Source organism: Apteryx rowi, unplaced genomic scaffold (assembly GCF_003343035.1).
Source record: "Apteryx rowi isolate R43461 unplaced genomic scaffold, aptRow1 scaffold_0, whole genome shotgun sequence".
Lineage (NCBI taxonomy): Eukaryota > Metazoa > Chordata > Aves > Apterygiformes > Apterygidae > Apteryx > Apteryx rowi.
The window spans coordinates 11,014,812-11,019,692 of record NW_020447195.1 but is presented as its reverse complement, the minus strand read 5'-3'; the positions used below and the strand labels follow the sequence as shown (position 1 = coordinate 11,019,692).

The 4,881-nt window shown below is 62.1% G+C and overlaps 1 protein-coding gene across 2 annotated transcripts in view; it reads right to left on the bottom strand.

Annotated features, from left to right (window-relative positions):
- Positions 1–484, bottom strand: part of HELZ2 (helicase with zinc finger 2) — a 28,636-nt gene extending 28,152 nt beyond the window's left edge. For both annotated transcript variants that reach the window (XM_026086402.1, XM_026086484.1), the window contains exon 1: positions 341–484. The gene's annotated coding sequence lies outside the window, so the exon portion shown is untranslated. The remainder of the gene's footprint in view (positions 1–340) is intronic.
- Between the last annotated feature and the right edge of the window lie 4,397 nt (positions 485–4,881).

The window sequence follows — 4,881 nt, the reverse complement described above, 5'->3', positions numbered from 1 at the left end:
TATCAGGGTGCAAGGTTTGCACCCCCGGGCCAGCTCCCTTGGTTATTGGGGTGCGAAGTTTGTGCCCCAGCTCTGCTCCCCCTGCACCCCAGTTACCAGGGTGCGAGGTTTGCACCCCCGGCCCTGCTCCCCCAGTTATCAGGGTGCAGCACCCCCAGCCCTGCTCCTCTGTGCACCCCAGTTGACAAGGTAGGAGCTTCCCATTCCTGGCCCTGGCCACCCCCCCTGCAAAGCCACCTTGCTCTTCTCCCGCATCCCCCGAGCTGTGGCAGGGTGCGCTCGGGGGGTGCCAGCCCTCCCCTGGCTCCTCTCCCCCTCTCCGTGCCTGGCGGTTGCTTACCAGCCGAAGGTATGCGGGGCAGGAACCGTCTTGCTCTCCCGAGCTTGGCGCAGCACCCTTGGGTGCTGGTCTGTTCCTGGGCCTCCTCTGCTTTAACCACCAGGCAGATGATAAAGTCGCACAAGCAGTGGAAGTCTTCAGCCCAGCGAGAGACATGCGGCCAGGAGAGGAGCCAGACTGCTACTGCTTAAATAGGGCTTCCGGCCGGGGTAAGCCTACCCGGTTTCCTTTCTGTTCATCATCATCAGTTTCAATTTCTGTTCCCTTCCCTGCCCAAAGTTTACCCAGCCACAGAAAGTTCAAAGTCATGCCAAAAAAAAATAAATTAAAAAAAATCCACCCCCAGGAGCTAGCGCTCTCGGAGCTGCAAACAGTCTCATTTGCATTAGGCTTTGTATAACTTCGTTACAAAGCGCGCGCACCCCACGGCAGCCACACGCCAGCACGCAAGCACCAGYGCTCGCCGCTTGGCAGCCGATCGGTGCTGGGCAGCCCGGAGGCTCCTCAGCCATCTGGCTTTGCTCCCCGGCTCGCTGCCACGGGGGTCTGCGGCTCACACGACCCCCCGAGCCGGCGGGGAGCCGCCACGGTCACACGTTGCTGCGAGCCCATAGCAAAGTGCACAGACACCACCACGAGCCCCATGCACGGGAATCAGCACAGCTGCACCCCGCGAACCCCTCTGGAAACGCACACATCCACCCTGAAGGCCGGGAGAGCCCCCCAGCCAGCTATGCTGCAGACGGGCATCCTCGAAAGCTGGGTACCACATGGCATCAGAGCACGAGGCCAAGGCATTGCAGATCCCTTGTCCCTCTGGCAGCAGCATCCCAGAGAAGAGACTTGGAAAAGCAGTGACACTCGGAGCGTCCGCTGCGCTCACGGTTGGCAGAGCGGCGCAGCAATGCCCCAGCCCCAGCTTTCCTGCTTCTCATTATCTTGGTGCCAACATCCAGCTGCAGGTTCTGGAAAGCTACTGGACAAAGCAGCTGCACACTTCCAAACGGGAGCAACCAGCAAAGATTACAGGCCTTGGAGGGAAGACCTGCACCAGTGACATAAAAACCAAAAACAAACAAACAAAAACCCCTTCTGTCAAGAGGGCTCAAAGGCATGCGCGTCACGTCTGGGGCACGAGCTGCAGGCAGCAACACCCAGGTTCCCAAATGCAAAGCCGCCAAACGGTGCGTGAAATGCAACTCACGCTCGGCACTGCCAGACCGTGCGCCCGCTGCTGGGGTGCGCACGGGAGAGGAAGGGCAAGGAGCGGCTCCCGCCTCGTTTGGCGACGCCGACGCCAGCGGCACCAAGCCACCGCCGCGGTGCCTGGCTGTCAGCTCCGCGTGGTTTCGCGCATGAGGGGCCTCGGCAGGAGCAGGAGCCCAGCTGCAGCCCCAGCACYGCGGCGGGAGCATCACAGCCGATGGAGGGGCCGTGGCGCGGCCGGGATCTAGGGTCCCCACCGGGCGCCGCTTCCCAAGCTGCCAAGCACAGGAGCCCAAAACCCCCCAGTTCAGCAGCGTGAAACTATCCCGGAGGGCACTTTACCTCCAGAGGGGCGAGAGCCAGAGGGAGGCGCAGGCTCATCCCACCCCAGCAGCCTTTTGCCATGCAAGGGAACCGCAGGGCTGCCCTTGGCCAGAGCCCCCAGGTCACTGCGCGCCCAAGCACCTCCCTGCTCCTCCATCCTCCCTGCTCCTCCATCCAGCTCCCTTGGGCCGTGTTTTGTCAGCAAAGGAACGATTAGCGTGATTAGCACGCTCTCCCTGGACAACGTCCCGCCRGGAGATAAGGCGGAGGTGGGAGAGCGTAGGCAGCCGCCGCAGAGCCAGGACGCGATGGGACGGGACAGGAGGCAGCAGCTGCCCAGCGGCACCACTCCCACACGCTCCCCTTGCTCGATGCAGCCCTTCTCCCTTCATTAGGGGCCGCGAGCGATCCCAGCCACCGAGAGCCATCTCCACCAGGAGAGGATCCGGCCCYTTCCCCCCCTGCGAGTCGGTGGGGGACGCCTTCCTCCCGTCCTGCACCATCAGCTAAGTGCCAGCTAGGCAAAGCTGAGCAAAGCCCCAAGGCAAACTCTAACCGCGATGGGACGCTCGCACGGTGGCTTCAGTGGGGCCARGAGGAGGTTTCATGCTGCCTGCGGGCAGAAAGTCCCTCCCGCGGGGCAGGCGGCGTTCGAACACTGCCGCCTCCAGACCACAGCAACCGTCCCTGCAGGAGCCCGGGCAGGGGGCAAAAAAAAATCAAGATCCTTGACCCCAGGAAGGAGGGCTGCAGGCTCAATAAGGCAATAACTCAGCACCGAGTTCTCATTTTATCGTATTTTACAGGGTGGGATATTCCCCATAAAGCCCCAGCTCCCGCAGTTCGGGCAATGAGAAACTCAGCTTTCCTTGTATGTTATATAAAGCTTCTGGTCCTGCTTGGCGTGGATGAGAAGGTCACATAAATAYAGAAGAAACCAAGAAAAGAATGCAGTGTCTACGCTTGATTTCTCACTGGGAGAGGGGAAGCAACTTTTTTTAAAAAAAAAAAACCATTTGGAGTTGGGAGCATTGCATTAGTATCTGCAATAAGAACTGTCCCACAACAACCTCTGAAGTTAAAGCAGGAGAGGGAAGAGACGTGAAGAGAAGGAAGTGCCCGCATTCRGGCCGGACGCTCTCGGCCTCTAAACCAGAATATTTCATTTTTGGTGAGACCCGGGCACTGGGGCCTGCACCCATGGCACCACGACAGCCTCGATCCGCAGGGTCCCGCTCCCGGCATTCGCATGGGTGCCGCTGCCCGGACAGAGCCCCTCGGCGGGAGGCTGCAGCGCGGCGGTGCTCAGCACCGGGGCGGAAAGAGCCGGGGGGGGGGAGGCGACGCGGAGCAATTGCATCAACACGGGGAGCGGGAGGAGAGGCCAAGCCCGCTGTTTGCTGCTTCGAGATAAACACCCCAGCGGGAAGCCCCGGTTTCGGTTTCCATTCCCGCAGCAAGGTGCCGGCACGTCCCCGATGAAGCTGCTGCTGCTGCTCCCGAGGGGSGGTCGCTGGCAGCCTCCGCCGGGCGGGCAGGGGGCACCGGTTATCCGCTCCGGTTATGCCGATACCGGATGAGCGAGGGCCCCGGAGCGCCCTGGTGCTAACCCTAAGCAGGAGGAGCGAGGACATCCGCGATGGGAACGTCTGCTCCAGCAGCGCTCCCACCCGGAGCGGGGATGCACAGGGACCGCGGGGGGCAGCGGCCGGGCTCCGGAGGAGGAARCGAAGCCTCCTGAGTCTCCATTTCCTCGCAACCACCGGGAAAGCAGGACGGCGGAATGAGTCATGCTCACGCTGGCGGCTCTTATGTAACACGTCCCTGCCTGGTGCGAGCGCTGCCCGCGGAGGGAAGAGCGGCACCGCTCACCSGCTAAGCGGCTCGGCTGCGACCCGCGGCCGGGGGTGGCTGCGGTTCCCGAGGATGCTCCGGCTCCCGAGCGCGCTGCCGCCTGCAGCGGACTGCGGCCCTGCTCATCCCTCCAGCAAAGCACGGAGAGGGGAGGATTCGAGTCCTCTCTGCAGCGAGGRGAGACCTGGGTCTCGGTTCCCGCGTCAGGTCCTAGCGGTGCACCCTCGGCACGTCCAGCTCGGGACAGTCACCCACACGCTGTCACTGCGAATCTTTCCGTTTACAGTCTGCTACCCTTGTTCCAAACCCAGCCCGGCCCTCCGCGGGGCAATAACCCGCAGGGTGGACAAGGGCCTTCCAGGCTGTGCCGGCGCYGTTCTCCTCCCCGGATGACGGGCGGCAGGGCCACCCGACCAGCACCTCCCTCTGCAGAAGGGATGAAGGGTTGCACCAGCCACAACTGGCCCGCGCGGTCTTTATGGCCCGGGGAGCCGTTTACAACCCTGCGAAGCATTGCTCCGCGGGTCAAAGTGCCTTCACACTGCTCGTGCCGGCACTCCCCGGCCGGGCTCCCCCGAGAGCGGGGCCACCAGCCTCGACTGATGGCGGTGACGGTCTCGGCTGGAGACCGGTGCCACGCTCTGCTCCGCGCTGCGCTCAGGCGTTACCTCTCCACGGTGCACCATGCCCTAGCAGCCCCTCGACGGTCCTAAGAGCCAGCCATGGCGCACGGTGCTGATTGCACATAATAACAAACAAGGTTTAAGATACCTAAACTATTTCCTGTTTACTCACCTAACGTGGCCAGAGTGTGTGTTCTTCGTTTTCTCCGTCCCTTTCAGTAAGGTCTTGGACCCTTTGAACGGAACAGGGAGTTTTGCTCACTGCCAGGTGTCAGAGGTCTCCAAAGTGTCGCTGGCTGCTTTGCAGGACTCACCTGCCACTAACTCCGGGTGCTCAGGACGTACGAGCTGGACCGCTACCTCTCCCCTTCCTCCAAACAGGAGCTGGCAGCCTCCAAAGCAGGCCACGAGGCCCCTGCAACAGCGACGCCCCGGCGCTTTTACCTTCCGAGCTTTTAGAAGGGATTTGGACCGTATTTTCAAGCTTCTCCAAGTGCAAAGGGTCAACAGGTCCGACGCATCCTGGCCTGCAGC